Source organism: Schistocerca nitens, chromosome 10, assembly GCF_023898315.1.
Source record: "Schistocerca nitens isolate TAMUIC-IGC-003100 chromosome 10, iqSchNite1.1, whole genome shotgun sequence".
In the NCBI taxonomy this organism is placed as follows: domain Eukaryota; kingdom Metazoa; phylum Arthropoda; class Insecta; order Orthoptera; family Acrididae; genus Schistocerca; species Schistocerca nitens.
In genome coordinates, this window is record NC_064623.1 from 67,770,557 (window position 1) to 67,789,874 (window position 19,318).

General features: G+C 43.4%; 1 protein-coding gene across 1 annotated transcript in view; it reads left to right on the forward strand.

Annotated features, from left to right (window-relative positions):
* LOC126209876 (elastin-like) overlaps positions 1-19,318 on the forward strand; it is an 86,549-nt gene that overhangs the window by 44,178 nt on the left and 23,053 nt on the right. The window lies entirely within an intron of this gene.

Sequence of the window (19,318 nt, forward strand, 5' to 3'; positions counted from 1 at the left end):
ATAGTGTGAATAATTTAAGCTTCTAAGGCAACACAGTCAAAAGACGCGGCCAAATATGTGACATATATTGACACTCTCAAACTATGACCTGCAGATCAACTAGGGGCATACACGTCGGGCCCGCTGGTCTAGCAAAGCCAGCTCGGTAACACAGCGTGTTCCATCAGAAGGCTGACTGCCCTCTGTAAACAAAAAAAATTGAGTAAATTATTTAACGAACCACTCGATCAAGTATCATGTGACATTCACGGAGACCAAATTCCGATAAAAATAACGATAAAAAAGCCATTAAGCTTGTGGCGGCAAACTGAGAGCTAGCGGGATCGAACCTCTGTCAGAGCACGAATTTTTCAATCTTCTTGTAACCTAGCCTTCACCGCTCAGCTATGTGAGGAGTTCCTAGAAACAACAGGTGGCTTGGTCTCCACGTTTAACTCCTCTCCTGGTTCGACAAATGGGTTAGTGGCGTCCAGTAGAAAGTCATGCATCAGGCCACTGAGCAACACTAAATTCTTATTATCATGTATATATATGAAACTTCCTGGCAGATTAAAACTGTGTGCCGGACCGAGACTCGAACTAGGGACCTTTGCCTTTCGCGGGCAAGTGCTCTACAGACTGAGCTACCCAAGCACAACTCACGCCCCGTCCTCACAGCTTTACTTCTGCCAGTACCTCGTCTCCTACCTTCCAAATTTTACAGAAGCTCTCCTGCGAACCTTGCAGAACTAGCACTCCTGAAAGAAAGTAGAGCTTCTGTAAAGTTTGGAAGGTAGGAGACGTACTGGCAGAAGTAAAGCTGTGGGGACGGGGCGTGAGTCGTGCTTGGCTAGCTCTGTTGATAGAGCACTTGCCCGCGAAAGGCAAAGGTCCGTAGTTCGAGTCTCGGTCCGGCACACAATTTTGCCAGGAAGTTTCATATCAGCGCACACTACGCTGCAGAGTGAAAATCTCATTCTCTATGTATATATATGATTACGTTTCAACGGAACTCTCTGAGAGCTACATCTGGCAAGGATCATTGGGTCTTCTCCTCCTTCCTGAAGAAACGGGACCGTTTGATGCTGACGCATGACTGGCCATGGCCCTTACCCTACACACCTGCAACCCATTAGTCTTAGCCAGTGACATGTGAATGTGGGAAAAATGGGTCCCCTGAACACATAGCACTAACATACAGAACATTCACACATGTAACACCAGCGACAGAAACTGAAAACATAAGACAAGCTTTAACACACCCAGATAAATGGACCATGCTTAACCAGATCAGACTTTAAGAGGTCCAGATAAATCGAGCATGCTTAACCCCATCACCAAAGGTATAGGGCAAGCTTTAAGAGATCAAGATCAATGCAGCATGCTTATCCTCATCACTGAAGACATAGGTGAAGCTTTAAGAGCTCTAGATAAGTGGAGCAGCGTAACCCGATTACTGAAGAAGTAGGCAAGTCTTAAGAGCTCCAGATAAATGGAGCATGTGTAACCCAATCACTGAAGATGTAGGGCAAGCCTTAAGAGATCCAGATAAATGGAGAATGTATAACCTGATCACTGAAGAAGGAGGGCAAGCCTTAATAGCTCCAGATAAAAGGAGCATGTACAACCTGATCACTGAAGAAGGAGGGCAAGCCTTAAGAGATACAGATGGAGCATGCTTAGCCCAATCACTGAAGACATAGGTCACGCTCTAAGAGCTCCAGATAAATGGAGCATGCTTAGCCTGATCACTGAAGACATAGGTCAAGCTTGAAGAGATCCAGATAAATGGGGCATGTTTAGCCCAATCACTGAAGACATAGGTCAAGCTTTAAGAGATCCAGATAAATGGAGCATGCTTAGCCCAATCACTGAAGACATAGGTCAAGCTCCTCCAGATAAATGGAGCATGCTTAGCCTGATCACTGAAGACATAGGTCAAGCTTTAAGAGCTCCAGATAAATGGAGCATGCTTAGCCCAATCACTGAAGACATAGGTCAAGCTTTAAGAGATCCAGATAAATGGAGCATGCTTAGCCCAATCACTGAAGACATAGGTCAAGCTCTAAGAGCTCCAGATAAATGGAGCATGCTTAGCCTGATCACTGAAGACATAGGTCAAGCTTGAAGAGATCCAGATAAATGGGGCATGTTTAGCCCAATCACTGAAGACATAGGCCAAGCTCTAAGAGCTCCAGATAAATGGAGCATGTGTAACCCAATCACTGAAGATGTAGCGCAAGCCTTAAGAGATCCAGATAAATGGAGCACGTGTAACCCAATCACTGAAGAAGAAGGCAGGCCTTAAGAGATCCAGATACATGGAGCATGTATAACCCGATCACTTAAGTAGGAGGGCAAGCCTTAATAGATCCAGATAAAAGGAGCATGTACAACCTGAAGAAGGAGGGCAAGCTTTAAGAGATCCAGATAAATGGAGCATGTGTAACCCGGTCACTGAATAAGTAGGACAAGCCTTAAGAGATCCGGATAAAAGGAGCATGTATAACCCAATGACTGAAGAAGGAGGGCAAGCCTTAACTGATCCAGGTAAATGGAGCATACTTAGCCCGATCACTGAAGACATAGGTCAAGCTTTAAGAGCTCCAGCTAAATGGAGCATGCTTAGCCTGATCACTGAAGACGTAGGTCAAGCTTTAAGAGATCCAGATAAATGGAGCATGCTTAGCCCAATCACTGAAGACATAGGTCAAGCTCTAAGAGCTCCAGATAAATGGAGCATGCTTAGCCTGATCACTGAAGGCATAGGTCAACCTTTAAGAGCTCCAGATAAATGGAGCATGCTTAGCCCAATCACTGAAGACATAGGTCAAGCTTTAAGAGATCCAGATAAATGGAGCATGCTTAGCCCAATCACTGAAGACATGGGTCAAGATGAGCTCCAGATAAATGGAGCATGCTTAGCCTGATCACTGAAGATATAGGTCAAGCTTTAAGAGATCCAGATAAATGGAGCATGTTTAGCCCAATCACTGAAGACTTAGGTCAAGCTCTAAGAGCTCCAGATAAATGGACCATGTGTAACCCAATCACCGAAGATGTAGGGCAAGCCTTAATAGATCCAGATAAAAGGAGCATGTACAATCTGATCACTGAAGAAGGAGGGCAAGCCTTAAGAGATCCAGATAAATGGAGCATGTGTAACCCGGTCACTGAATAAGTTGGGCAGGCCTTAAGAGATCCAGATAAAAGGAGCATGTATAATCCAATGACTGAGATCCAGATAAATGGAGCATACTTAGCCTGATCACTGAAGACATAGGTCAAGCTTGAAGAGATCCAGATAAATTCAGCATGCTTAGCCCAATCACTGAAGACATAGGTCAAGCTCTAAGAGCTCAAGATAAATGGAGCATGCTTAGCTGGATCACTGAAGACATAGGTCAAGCTTTAAGAGCTCCAGATCAATGGAGCATGCTTAGCCTGATCACTGAAGACATAGGTCAAGCTTTAAGAGATCCAGATAAATGGATCATGCTTAGCCCAATCACTGAAGTCATAGGTCAATCTCTAAGAGCTACAGATAAATGGAGCATGCTTAGACTGATCACTGAAGACATAGGTGAAGCTTTAAGAGCTCCAGATAAATGGAGCATGCAAAGCCCAATCACTGAAGACATAGGTCAGGCTTTAAGAGATCCAGATAAATGGAGCATGCTTAGCCCAATCACTGAAGACATAGGTCAAGCTCTAAGAGCTCCAGATAGATGGAGCATGCTTAGCCCAATCACTGAACACATAGGTCAAGCTTTAAGAGCTCCAGATAAATGGAGCATGCTTAGCCTGATCACTGAAGACATAGGTCAAGCTCTAAGAGCTCCAGATAAATGGAGCATGCTTAGCCTGATCACTGAAGACATAGGTCAAGCTTTAAGAGCTGCAGATAAATGGAGCATGCTTAGCCTGATCACTGAAGGCATAGGTCAAGCTTTAAGAGCTCCAGATAAATGGAGCATGCTTAGCCTGATCACTGAAAACATAGGTCAAGCTTTAAGTGCTCCAGATAAATGGAGCATGCTTAGCCTGATCACTGAAGGCATAGGTCAAGCTTTAAGAGATCCACATCAATGGAGCATGCTTAGCCCAATCACTGAAGACATAGGTCAAGCTCTAAGAGCTCCAGATAAATGGAGCATGCTTAGCCTGATCACTGAAGACATAGGTCAAGCTTTAAGAGCTCCAGATGAATGTAGCATGCTTAGCCTGATCACTGAAGACATAGGTCAAGCTTTAAGAGATCCAGATAAATGGAGCATGCTTAGCCCAATCACTGAAGACATAGGTCAAGCTCTAAGAGCTCCAGATAAATGGAGCATGCTTAGCCTGATCACTGAAGGCATAGGTCAAGCTTTAAGAGATCCAGATAAATGTAGCATGCTTAGCCCAATCACTGAAGACATGGGTCAAGATGAGCTCCAGATAAATGGAGCATGCTTAGCCTGATCACTGAAGATATAGGTCAAGCTTTAAGAGATCCAGATAAATGGAGCATGCTTAGCCCAATCACTGAAGACATAGGTCAAGCTCTAAGAGCTCCAGATAGATGGAGCATGCTTAGCCCAATCACTGAACACATAGGTCAAGCTTTAAGAGCTCCAGATAAATGGAGCATGCTTAGCCTGATCACTGAAGACATAGGTCAAGCTCTAAGAGCTCCAGATAAATGGAGCATGCTTAGCCTGATCACTGAAGACATAGGTCAAGCTTTAAGAGCTGCAGATAAATGGAGCATGCTTAGCCTGATCACTGAAGGCATAGGTCAAGCTTTAAGAGCTCCAGATAAATGGAGCATGCTTAGCCTGATCACTGAAAACATAGGTCAAGCTTTAAGTGCTCCAGATAAATGGAGCATGCTTAGCCTGATCACTGAAGGCATAGGTCAAGCTTTAAGAGATCCACATCAATGGAGCATGCTTAGCCCAATCACTGAAGACATAGGTCAAGCTCTAAGAGCTCCAGATAAATGGAGCATGCTTAGCCTGATCACTGAAGACATAGGTCAAGCTTTAAGAGCTCCAGATGAATGTAGCATGCTTAGCCTGATCACTGAAGACATAGGTCAAGCTTTAAGAGATCCAGATAAATGGAGCATGCTTAGCCCAATCACTGAAGACATAGGTCAAGCTCTAAGAGCTCCAGATAAATGGAGCATGCTTAGCCTGATCACTGAAGGCATAGGTCAAGCTTTAAGAGATCCAGATAAATGGAGCATGCTTAGCCCAATCACTGAAGACATGGGTCAAGATGAGCTCCAGATAAATGGAGCATGCTTAGCCTGATCACTGAAGATATAGGTCAAGCTTTAAGAGATCCAGATAAATGGAGCATGTTTAGCCCAATCACTGAAGACATAGGTAAAGCTCTAAGAGCTCCAGATAAATGGACCATGTGTAACCCAATCACTGAAGATGTAGGGCAAGCCTTAATAGATCCAGATAAAAGGAGCATGTACAACCTGATCACTGAAGAAGGAGGGCAAGCCTTAAGAGATCCAGATAAATGGAGCATGTGTAACCCGGTCACTGAATAAGTTGGGCAAGCCTTAAGAGATCCAGATAAAAGGAGCATGTATAACCCAATGACTGAGATCCAGATAAATGGAGCATACTTAGCCTGATCACTGAAGACATAGGTCAAGCTTGAAGAGATCCAGATAAATTCAGCATGCTTTGCCCAATCACTGAAGACATAGGTCAAGCTCTAAGAGCTCAAGATAAATGGAGCATGCTTAGCCGGATCACTGAAGACATAGGGCAAGCTTTAAGAGCTCCAGATAAATGGAGCATGCTTAGCCTGATCACTGAAGACATAGGTCAAGCTTTAAGAGATCCAGATAAATGGATCATGCTTAGGCCAATCACTGAAGTCATAGGTCAATCTCTAAGAGCTCCAGATAAATGGAGCATGCTTAGCCTGATCACTGAAGACATAGGTGAAGCTTTAAGAGCTCCAGATAAATGGAGCATGCTTAGCCTGATCACTGAAGACATAGGTCAAGCTTTAAGAGATCCAGATAAATGGAGCGTGTTTAACCCGATCTCTGAAGATAGGGCAAGCCTTAAGAGATCTAGATAAATGGGAAACGCATAACTTGATCACTGAAGAAGCAGGTCAATCCTTAAGAGAACCATATAAATGCAGCATGCTTAACCCAATCACTAAAGACATAGCGCAAGCTTTAAGGTTTCCAAATAAATGGAGCATGCTTAACCCAATCACTGAAGACATAGGTCAAGCTCTAAGAGCTCCAGATAAATGGAGCATGCTTAGCCTGATCACTGAAGACAGAGGTCAAGTTTTAAGAGCTCCAGATAAACAGAGCATGCTTAGCCTGATCACTGAAGACATAGGTCAAGCTTTAAGAGATCCAGATAAATGGAGCATGCTTAGCCCAATCACTGAAGACATAGGTCAAGCTCTAAGAGCTCCAGATAAATGGAGCAGCCTGATCACTGAAGGCATAGGTCAAGCTTTAAGAGCTCCAGATAAATGGAGCATGCTTAGCCCAATCACTGAAGACATAGGTCAAGCTTTAAGAGATCCAGATAAATGGAGCATGCTTAGCCCAATCACTGAAGACATGGGTCAAGATGAGCTCCAGATAAATGGAGCATGCTTAGCCTGATCACTGAAGATATAGGTCAAGCTTTAAGAGATCCAGATAAATGGAGCATGTTTAGCCCAATCACTGAAGACATAGGTAAAGCTCTAAGAGCTCCAGATAAATGGACCATGTGTAACCCAATCACTGAAGATGTAGGGCAAGCCTTAATAGATCCAGATAAAAGGAGCATGTACAACCTGATCACTGAAGAAGGAGGGCAAGCCTTAAGAGATCCAGATAAATGGAGCATGTGTAACCCGGTCACTGAATAAGTTGGGCAAGCCTTAAGAGATCCAGATAAAAGGAGCATGTATAACCCAATGACTGAGATCCAGATAAATGGAGCATGCTTAGCCTGATCACTGAAGACATAGGTCAGGCTCTAAGAGCTCCAGATAAATGGAGCATGCTTAGCCTGATCACTGAAGACATAGGTCAAGCTTTAAGAGATCCACATCAATGGAGCATGCTTAGCCCAATCACTGAAGACATAGGTCAAGCTCTAAGAGCTCAAGATAAATGGAGCATGCTTAGCCGGATCACTGAAGACATAGGTCAAGCTTTAAGAGCTCAAGATAAATGGAGCATGCTTAGCCGGATCACTGAAGACATAGGTCAAGCTTTAAGAGCTCCAGATCAATGGAGCATGCTTAGCCTGATCACTGAAGACATAGGTCAAGCTTTAAGAGATCCAGATAAATGGATCATGCTTAGCCCAATCACTGAAGTCATAGGTCAATCTCTAAGAGCTCCAGATAAATGGAGCATGCTTAGACTGATCACTGAAGACATAGGTGAAGCTTTAAGAGCTCCAGATAAATGGAGCATGCAAAGCCCAATCACTGAAGATATAGGTCAGGCTTTAAGAGATCCAGATAAATGGAGCATGCTTAGCCCAATCACTGAAGACATAGGTCAAGCTCTAAGAGCTCCAGATAGATGGAGCATGCTTAGCCCAATCACTGAACACATAGGTCAAGCTTTAAGAGCTCCAGACAAATGGAGCATGCTTAGCCTGATCACTGAAGACATAGGTCAAGCTCTAAGAGCTCCCGATAAATGGAGCATGCTTAGCCTGATCACTGAAGACATAGGTCAAGCTTTAAGAGCTGCAGATAAATGGAGCATGCTTAGCCTGATCACTGAAGGCATAGGTCAAGCTTTAAGAGCTCCAGATAAATGGAGCATGCTTAGCCTGATCACTGAAGACATAGGTCAAGCTTTAAGTGCTCCAGATAAATGGAGCATGCTTAGCCTGATCACTGAAGGCATAGGTCAAGCTTTAAGAGATCCACATCAATGGAGCATGCTTAGCCCAATCACTGAAGACATGGGTCAAGCTCTAAGAGCTCCAGATAAATGGAGCATGCTTAGCCTGATCACTGAAGACATAGGTCAAGCTTTAAGAGATCCAGATAAATGGAGCATGCTTAGCCCAATCACTGAAGACATAGGTCAAGCTCTAAGAGCTCCAGATAAATGGAGCATGCTTAGCCTGATCACTGAAGGCATAGGTCAACCTTTAAGAGCTCCAGATAAATGGAGCATGCTTAGCCCAATCACTGAAGACATAGGTCAAGCTTTAAGAGATCCAGATAAATGGAGCATGCTTAGCCCAATCACTGAAGACATGGGTCAAGATGAGCTCCAGGTAAATGGAGCATGCTTAGCCTGATCACTGAAGATATAGGTCAAGCTTTAAGAGATCCAGATAAATGGAGCATGTTTATCCCAATCACTGAAGACATAGGTAAAGCTCTAAGAGCTCCAGATAAATGGACCATGTGTAACCCAATCACTGAAGATGTAGGGCAAGCCTTAATAGATCCAGATAAAAGGAGCATGTACAACCTGATCACTGAAGAAGGAGGGCAAGCCTTAAGAGATCCAGATAAATGGAGCATGTGTAACCCGGTCACTGAATAAGTTGGGCAAGCCTTAAGAGATCCAGATAAAAGGAGCATGTATAACCCAATGACTGAGATCCAGATAAATGGAGCATACTTAGCCTGATCACTGAAGACATAGGTCAAGCTTTAAGTGTTCCAGATAAATGGAGCATGCTTAGCCTGATCACTGAAGACATAGGTCAAGCTCTAAGAGCTCCAGATAAATGGAGCATGCTTAGCCTGATCACTGAAGACATAGGTCAAGCTTTAAGAGATCCAGATAAATGGAGCATGCTTAGCCCAATCACTGAAGACATGGGTCAAGATTAGCTCCAGATAAATGGAGCATGATTAGCCCAATCACTGAAGACATAGGTCAGGCTTTAAGAGATCCAGATAAATGGAGCATGCTTAGCCCAATCACTGAAGACATAGGTCAAGCTCTAAGAGCTCCAGATAGATGGAGCATGCTTCGCCCAATCACTGAACTCATAGGTCAGGCTTTAAGAGCTCCAGATAAATGGAGCATGCTTAGCCTTATCACTGAAGACATAGGTCAAGCTCTAAGAGCTCCAGATAAATGGAGCATGCTTAGCCTGATCACTGAAGACATAGGTCAAGCTTTAAGAGCTCCAGATAAATGGAGCATGCTTAGCCTGATCACTGAAGGCATAGGTCAAGCTTTAAGAGCTCCAGATAAATGGAGCATGCTTAGCCTGATCACTGAAGACATAGGTCAAGCTTTAAGTGCTCCAGATAAATGGAGCATGCTTAGCCTGATCACTGAAGACATAGGTCAAGCTTTAAGAGATCCACATCAATGGAGCATGCTTAGCCCAATCACTGAAGACATAGGTCAAGCTCTAAGAGCTCCAGATAAATGGAGCATGCTTAGCCTGATCACTGAAGACATAGGTCAAGCTTTAAGAGCTCCAGATAAATGTAGCATGCTTAGCCTGATCACTGAAGACATAGGTCAAGCTTTAAGAGATCCAGATAAATGGAGCATGGTTAGCCCAATCACTGAAGACATAGGTCAAGCTCTAAGAGCTCCAGATAAATGGAGCGTGCTTAACCCGATCTCTGAAGAAGTAGGGCAAGCCTTAAGAGATCTAGATAAATGGGAAACGCATAACTCGATCACTGAAGAAGCAGGTCAAGCCTTAAGAGAACCACATAAATGCAGCATGCTTAACCCAATCACTAAAGACATAGTGCAAGCTTTAAGAGATCCGGATAAATGGAGCATGCTTAACCCAATCACTGAAGACATAAGCAAACTTTAATAGCATGCTTAACTCGATCACTGAAGACATAGGGCAAGATTTAAGAGACCCACATAGATAGAACCTGCTTAACCCATTCAGCGATTTCGGAGATTTGATACACTCGTGGAACAGAAAATACCCACTTCTTTGCTACTCGGAATTGCTGTGTCCCATTCCTCGTGCGCCGACTGTAACACCACGTTCAAACTCACTTAAATTTTGATAACGTGACATTGTAGCAGCAGTAACGGATTTAAGAACTGCGCCAGAGACTTGTTGTCTTATATAGTCGTCATATTATTTATTCTTAAGAATATACTTAAATGTGTCGTTTCCCAAAATGTACTTCATCTACATCTACATCATTACTCTGCAATTCATAGTTAAGTGGCCGGCAGGGAGTTCATCGAACCACCGTCAAACTCTTTCTCTACCGTTCCACACTCGAACAATGATCATTCTTCCCTATGTAGGTGGGGCCTGGGCGCCAACAAAATATCTTCACACTATGACGAGAAAGTTGGTGAATGAAATTTCATGAAAACATCCTGCCGCAGACAAAAACGCCTTTGGTTTATTAACTGCCACCCCAATTCACGTATCATATACGTGGCGCTCTCTCCCCACGCGATAATGCAAAACGAGCTGCCCTTCTACGTGATTACTACATCTACATGGTTACTCTGCAATTCAAAATAAAGTGCCTGGCAGAGGGTTCTATGAACTACCTTCAAGCTGTCTATCTACCGTTCCATTCTCGTACGGCGTGCGGGAAGAACGAGCACTTAAATTTATCTGTGCGAGCCCTGATTTCTCTTTGAACTTTTTTAATGATCTTCGTCAATATTTTCTGATGCGGATCCCACACCGCACAGCGATACTCCAGAAGAGGACAGAGAAGCGGGAAACAAGCAGTCTCTTTAGTAAAACTGGTACTACATTTTCTAAGTCTTCTGCCAAAAAATCGCAGTCTTTGGTTTCCTTTCCGATAACATTATTTATTTTATCATTCCAATTTAAGTAATTCGTAATTGCAATCTCTAGGCGGGGACTACTCAGGAGGACGTTGTTATCAGGAGAAAGAAAACTGGCGTTCTACGGATCGGAGCGTGGAATGTCAGATCCCTTAATCGGGCACGTAGGTTAGAAAATTTAAAAAGGGAAATGGATAGGTTAAAGTTAGATATAGTGGGAATTAGTGAAGTTCGGTGGCAGGAGGAACAAGACTTTTGGTCAGGTGAATACAGGGTTATAAATACAAAATCAAAAAGGGATAATGCAGGAGTAGGTTCAATAATGAATAAAAAAATAAGAGTACGGGTAAGCTACTACAAACAGCATAGTGAATGCATTATAGTGGCCAAGATAGACACGAAGCCCACGCCTACTACAGTAGTACAGGTTTATATGCCAACTAGCTCTGCAGATGATGAAGAAATTGATGAAATGTATGAGGAGATAAAAGAAATTATTCAAATAGTGAAGGGAGACGAAAATTTAGTAGTCATGGGTGACTGGAATTCAAGCGTAGGAAAAGGGAGAGAAGGAAACACAGTAGGTGAATATGGATTGGGGCTAAGAAATGAAAGAGAAAGCCGTCTGGTAGAATTTTGCACAGAGCATAACTTAATCGTTGCTAACACTTGGTTTAAGAATCATGAAGGAAGGTTGTATACATGGAAGAACCTTGGAGATACTAAAAGGTATCAGATAGATTATATAATGGTAAGACAGAGATTTAGGAACCAGGTTTTAAATTGTAAAACATTTCCAGGGGCAGATGTCGACTATGACCACAATCTATTGGTTATGAACTGTAGATTAAAACTGAAGAAACTGCAAAAAGGTGTGAATTTAAGGAGATGGGACCTGGATAAACTGACTAAACCAGATGTTGTACAGAGTTTCAGGGAGAGCATAAGGGAACAACCGACAGGAATGTGGGAAAGAAATACGGTAGAAGAAGAATGGCTAACTTTGAGGGATGAAATAGTGAAGGCAGCAGAGGACCAAATAGGTAAAAAGACGAGGGCTAGTAGAAACCCTTGGGTAACAGAAGAAATATTGAATTTAATTGATGAAAGGAGAAAATATAAAAATGCAGTAAATGAAGCAGGCAAAAAGGAATACAAACGTCTCAAAAATGAGATCGACAGGAAGTGCAAAATGGCTAAGCAGGGATGGCTAGAGGACAAATGTAAGGATGTAGAGGCTTATCTCACTAGGGGTAAGATAGATACTGCCTACAGGAAAATTAAAGAGACCTGTGGAGATAAGAGAACCACTTGTATGAACATCAAGAGCTCAGATGGAAACCCAGTTCTAAGCAAAGAAGGGAGAGCAGAAAGGTGGAAGGAGTATATAGAGGGTCTATACAAGGGCGATGTACTTGAGGACAATATTATGGAAATGGAAGAGGATGTAGGTGAAGATGAAATGGGAGATACGATACCGCGTGAAGAGTTTGACAGAGCACTGAAAGACCTGAGTCGAAACAAGGCCCCCGGAGTAGACAACATTCCATTAGAACTATTGACAGCCTTGGGAGAGCCAGTCCTGACAAAATTCTACCATCTGGTGAGCAAGATGTATGAGACAGGCGAAATACCCACAGACTTCAAGAAGAGTATAATAATTCCAATCCCAAAGAAAGCAGTCGTTGACAGATGTGAAAATTACCGAAATATCAGTTTAATAAGCCACAGCTGCAAAATACTAACGCGAATTCTTTACAGACGAATGGAAAACTGGTAGAAGCCGACCTCGGGGAAGATCAGTTTGGATTCCGTAGAAATGTAGGAACACGTGAGGCAATACTGACCTTACGACTTATCTTACAAGAAAGATTAAGGAAAGGCAAACCTACATTTCTAGCATTTGTAGACTTAGAGAAAGCGTTTGACAATGTTGACTGGAATACCCTCTTCCAAATTCTAAAGGTGGCAGGGGTAAAATACAGGGAGCGAAAGGCTATTTACAATTTGTACAGAAACCAGATGGCAGTTATAAGAGTCGAGGGACATGAAAGGGAAGCAGTGGTTGGGAAGGGAGTGAGACAGGGTTGTAGCCTCTCCCCGATGTTATTCAATCTGTATATTGAGCAAGCAATAAAGGAAACAGAAGAAAAGTTCGGAGTAGGAATTAAAATCCATGGAGAAGAAATAAAAACTTTGAGGTTCGCCGATGACATTGTAATTCTGTCAGAGACAGCAAAGGACTTGGAAGAGCAGTTGAACGGAATGGACAGTATCTTGAAAGGAGGATATAAGATGAAGATCAACAAAAGCAAAACTAGGATAATGGAATGTAGTCAAATTAAGTCGGTTGATGCTGAGGGAATTAGATCAGGAAATGAGACACTTAAAGTAGTAAAGGAGTTTTGCTATTTGGGGAGCAAAATAACTGATGATGGTCGAAGTAGAGAGGATATAAAATGTAGACTGGCAATGGCAAGGAAAGCGTTTCTGAAGAAGAAAAATTTGTTAACATCGAGTGTAGATTTAAGAGTCAGGAAGTCGTTTCTTAAAGTATTTGTATGGAGTGTAGCCATGTATGGAAGTGAAACATGGACAGTGAATAGTTTGGACAAGAAGAGAATAGAAGCTGTCGAAATGTGGTGCTACAGAAGAATGCTGAAGATTAGATGGGTAGACCACAAAACTAATGAGGAGGTATTGAATAGAATTGGGGAGAAGAGGAGCTTGTGGCACAACTTGACTTGAAGAAGGGATCGGTTGGTAGGACATGTTCTGAGACATCGAGGGATCACCAATTTAGTATTGGAGGGCAGCGTGGAGGGTAAAAATCGTAGAGGGAGACCAAGAGATGAATACACTAAGCAGATTCAGAAGGATGTAGGCTGCAGTAGGTACTTGGAGATGAAGAAGCTTGCACAGGATAGAGTAACATGGAGAGGTGCATCAAACCAGTCTCAGGACTGAAGACCACAACAACAATAACAACAATCTCTAGGTATTTAGTTGTGTATTATAGCATTTAGATTTATGTGATTTATCGTAATTTAACGAATTGTTTTTAGTGCTCATGTGGATGACTTCACATGTTTCATGATTTAAAGTCAATTGCCATTTCTTGCACGATACAGGGGTCTAAATCATTTTGCAATTTGTATTGATCATCTAATGACATTACAGTACGGTAAATGATAACATCATCTGCAAAAAATCTAGAGGGCTGCTCAGACTGTCTCCTAAATCGTTCACCTAGTTCAAGAACAACAGAGGGCCTACAACACTTCCCTGGGGAAAGACAGATATTACTTCTGTTTTACTCGTTAATTTTCCGTCGTCAGTCACTACGAAATGTGATCCTTGTGACAGGAAATCACGAATCCAGCACAACTGAGATAACACTGCATAGGCACACAATTTAATCAGAAGTCGCTTCTGAGGAACGGTGTCATATTCCTTCTGGAAGTCTGAAAATATGGAACCAACGTGAGGTCCCCTGTCCATAGCACTCATTACTTCGCGGAAATAAAGAATTAGTCGTGTTTCACAAGAATGATATTTACTGAATTCGTGTTCGCTCTTTGTGAATAAATCGTTTTCTTGGAAGTGATTCATAATGTTCGAGCACAGCATCTGTTCCAAAATGCTACTGTAAATCGACGATAGTGATATGGGTCTGTAATTCATTGCATTACTTCTATTTCCTTTCTTGGGAATTGGTGTGACTTGTGTAACTTTCCAGTTCTGGGTACGGATCTTTGTACGAGCGAGCGGTTGTAGATGTCTGTCAAGTAAGGAGCTATTGCTTCAGCGTTCTCTGAAAGAAACCTGACAGGTATGCAATCTGGACCAGAGGAAATGCCTTTCTTAAATGTTTTAAGCAGCTTCGCTACGCCAAGGATATATTTATTTCTAAGTTACTCATGTTGGCAGTACTTTACGTATAACATTTTTAATTAACAATGTAATTACGTAAATGACGAGAAAAATAAAAGACTGATAGTAGCAGTAGAAAAAGAGTCTGTTTCTGTGCGGCTTGTTACATGTTTTCAGTAGCAAATGACCCACCATAGTTGCCAAGGGGGTGGGTCACTCCGTAATGTTAATAAATACAGGGTGTTTCAAAAATGACCGGTATATTTGAAACGGCAATAAAAACTAAACGAGCAGCGATAGAAATATACCGTTTGTTGCAATATGCTTGGGACAACAGTACATTTTCAGGCAGACAAACTTTCGAAATTACAGTAGTTACAATTTTCAACAACAGACGGCGCTGCGGTCTGGGAAACTCTATAGTACGATATTTTCCACATATCCACCATGCGTAGCAATAATATGGCGTAGTCTCTGAATGAAATTACCCGAAACCTTTGACAACGTGTCTGGCGGAATGGCTACACATGCAGATGAGATGTACTGCTTCAGCTGTTCAATTGTTTCTGGATTCTGGCGGTACACCTGGTCTTTCAAGTGTCCCCACAGAAAGAAGTCACAGGGGTTCATGTCTGGCGAATATGGAGGCCAATCCACGCCGCCTCCTGTATGTTTCGGATAGCCCAAAGCAATCACACGATCATCGAAATATTCATTCAGGAAAGTAAAGACGTCGGCCGTGCGATGTGGCCGGGCACCATCTTGCATAAACCACGACGAGGTGTTCGCAGTGTCGTCTAAGGCAGTTTGTACCGCCACAAATTCACGAAGAATGTCCAGATAGCGTGATGCAGTAATCGTTTCGGATCTGAAAAATGGGCCAATGATTCCTTTGGAAGAAATGGCGGCCCAGACCAGTACTTTTTGAGGATGCAGGGACTATGGGACTGCAACATGGGGCTTTTCGGTTCCCCATATGCGCCAGTTCTGTTTATTGACGAAGCCGTCCAGGTAAAAATAAGCTTCGTCAGTAAACCAAATGCTGCCCACATGCATATCGCCGTCATCAATCCTGTGCACTATATCGTTAGCGAATGTCTCTCGTGCAGCAATGGTAGCGGCGCTGAGGGGTTGCCGCGTTTGAATTTTGTATGGATAGAGGTGTAAACTCTGGCGCATGAGACGATACGTGGACGTTGGCGTCATTTGGACCGCAGCTGCAACACGGCGAACGGAAACCCGAGGCCGCTTTTCGGTCCTTTGGTTACATTAAACCTCCGTTGAAAACTTCGTCTTGTTGCAACAACACTGTGTTCTAGGCGGTGGAATTCCAACACCAGAAAAATCCTCTGTTCTAAGGAATAAACCATGTTGTCTACAGCACACTTGCACGTTGTGAACAGCACACGCTTACAGCAGAAAGACGACGTACAGAATGGCGCACCCACAGACTGCGTTGTCTTCTATATCTTGCACATCACTTGCAGCGCCATCTGTTGTTGAAAATTGTAACTACTGTAATTTCGAAAGTTTGTCCGCCTGAAAATGTACTGTTGTCCCAAGCATATTGCAACAAACGGTGTATTTCTATCGCTGCTCGTTTAGTTTTTATTGCCGTTTCAAATATACCAGTCATTTTTGAAACACGCTGTAAATAAATACATGTCCGGCGTGGCCCGGTTGCTGCATTCATTATTGCTTTCAGGTACGGTGGCGAACAAGATCAGTCCTGCTAAGAGTTTTCTCGTAGGAATCCTAGCACTGTGGCAGCCGTGGGTGAACCGCCTACAACTACATCTAAGAGGGTTGTCGGTCGCGAAATGGAAACCACAGTGGTAACCAGAAACGTTTTATTTGCAACAGTTAGGTACAACTTCCACCTGCTTCTCTACACAGTCGCCGCTACAGCTTCGAGTGTCGTCGTAGTGTTGTATCAGCTTTCCAATATCCTCGCCATAGAAAGCAGCCGCCTGTGCTTTCGGCCAGTTATCTGCACTGGTCTGCAGCTCGTTGTCTGTGGAAAAAATTTGTCTCGTAGCCGGCGGTTCTTGTGAGCAGAGATGAGCCTCAGGGTGAGCCAATTACGGACTGTATTGTGGGTGGTCGAACAGTTCATATCGGAAACGCTGATGCAGTCGCGTCTTCATCGCCCCTGCAGTGTGCGACCGAGAAGGAACTGCTCGACAGTTGTGTTATGCGGGCTGCGTGACACAGGCGAAATCTCTAACCAGGCCCTCATACTTGGCGGGAGACGCTATTCCCTGCGCTTCTTTACGTGCTCACTGTTCACTCAAAACTGAAAAGAGTGACGGGACACGATCGACGGACATACTACACTGCCCAACACATCTGTGCAAAGCTTTCCTGGATTTTCGCGACCGATTGTAACTTACTTTCTGGACAACCCTCGTCATTGTACCAGTTCTTAGCGTTTCTTCCAGATGGAGCGCGGGAAGAATGATTGTTTGACTGTCTCTGTGCCTGCAGTAACCTCGTCCCTATGTGAGCGATACGTAGGGAGTTGTAGTGTATTCCAAGAGTCATCATTTAAAGCCAGTCCTTGAAACCTTTGTCGGGATAGTTAACGTCTATCTTCAATTGTCTGTAACGCAGTTTCTTCATTATCTCTGTGACACTCTCTCACGAGTCAAACAACCTGTGACCATTCGTGCTGCCCTTCTCTGTATAAGCTCTGTTAGTCCTACCTGATAAGGGTCCCACACACTTCAGCAGTATTCTAGAACCGGTCACACGAGTGATTTGTAAGTAATCTACTTCGTAGACTGACTGCACTTCTCCAGTATTCTATCAATAAACCGAAGTCTATCACCTGCTTTACCCACGACTGAACTTACGTGATCATTCCATTTCATATCGCAACGAAAAGTTGCAGCCAGGTATTTGTATGAATTGGCTGACTCTATCGGTGACAGTGGCAAATAACGGGCAAATAAGAGTGACCAGGGCGAGTGGATACCATTGGACGTGACTTTCTGGAGGCATTAACTGAGAAGAGAAAGACCTACGGTTACTTCGAATGGGATCGAACAACTGCCCATACAGTCGGTCCTACCTTGGAACACATTTGCACAGTCTTCACGCTTGACTGAGTTGTTAGCAGAGCTCTGTCCGGTCGCAGCCCTAGCTGACCACCTAGGTCACTTGATCTATCAGCGTGCAATTACTTTGTGTAGGGAACCAAGTCTGAGAAGTATCGCAACAACCCATATAGTCTTCAAGAACTGCAGCAGAACATTTCGGATGAGATTGCAGTAATTTAATCAGCCTAGCTTCACTCCACCGTCTGCAACTCGCTGACCAGAGCCCAAAAATGCCAAGAGATGAATAACGCTCACTTTCAGCAACTGCTATAGTCAGGTTGCCAATCTTTGCACCACTATGAAATCATATCAAGGACTGAATATTTATGCAACTCCTTTCAGATTGTCCTTCACTCTAGATAACTGCACCTCCAAAAAGTCTGAGTTTACTATTACCATTACCTGAAAGGTCATTAGTACACAACATGAACAGCAACGGTCCCAACACACTTCCCTGGGGCTCACCCTCTGGGATAGGGCAACATTATCCCTGTGGTCGCAGCTAAACTAACTCTGCCGCGCGGTTACCGGCGAAGTATCTGGGATTGTAAACCAGTTAAAATCCTTATACGCCACGAAGGCGGCTGGCCCAGACGGTATCCCCGTAAGATTATATGTTGACTATGCTACAGATATAGCACCGTTCTTATCCATCATCTATCAGAGATCATTGGAATAGCAGAAAGTTCCACGGGACTGGAAGAAGGCCCATGTCATAGAAATCTATAAAAAGGGTAGAAAACCGGATGCACATAATTAGCGACCAATTTCACTGACATCGATTTGTTGCAGAATCACGGAACATATTTTTTGTTCAGACATAATTGTCTTTCTAGACTCTGAGAAGCTTATCTACAGAAACCAGTTCGGTTTTAGGAAGCAGCGGTCATGCGAGACACAGCTGGCCCTCTTTGTGCATGATATACAACAGGCTCTAGATACCGGCTCCCAGGTTGTTCCGCTCTGTCGCTTGCTCCAAAAACTGCACGCTTACGGTCTATCCGATGACATATGTGGATGGATAGAAAGTTTTCTAACAGACAGGGAGCAGTACGTCGTTCTGAACGGGGTGACTTCAAGAGAAACAAGCGTAACTTCAGGTGTGCCCCAGGGCAGCGTAATAGGTCCGCCACTTTTTACGATTTACATAAACGATCTGGTTCATGGTACTGACAGCGGTATTAGACTGTTTGCCGATGATGCTGCAGTCTACAGGAAAGTAGTATCACACGAAAGTTGTGAACAAATCAATGAGGATTTGCAGAAAATAAATGTGTGGTTCAATGATTAGCAGTTATCTCTCAATATTAGTTGGTTCAAAAATGGCTCCGAGCACTATGGGACTTAACTTCTAAGATCACCAGTCCCCTAGAACTTAGAACTACTTAAACCTAACTAACCTAAAGACATCACACACATCCATGCTCGAGGCAGGATTCGAACCTGCGACCGTAGCGGTCGCGCGGTTCCAGACTGTAGTCGGACGGCTCTCAATATTAGTAAGTGTAACCTACTGCGTATAACAAAGCGAAAATCCCCAATAATGTACGAGTACAAAATAAATGCCCAGTCTTTGGAAGCGGTAACGTCCGTCAAGTATCTGGGTGTG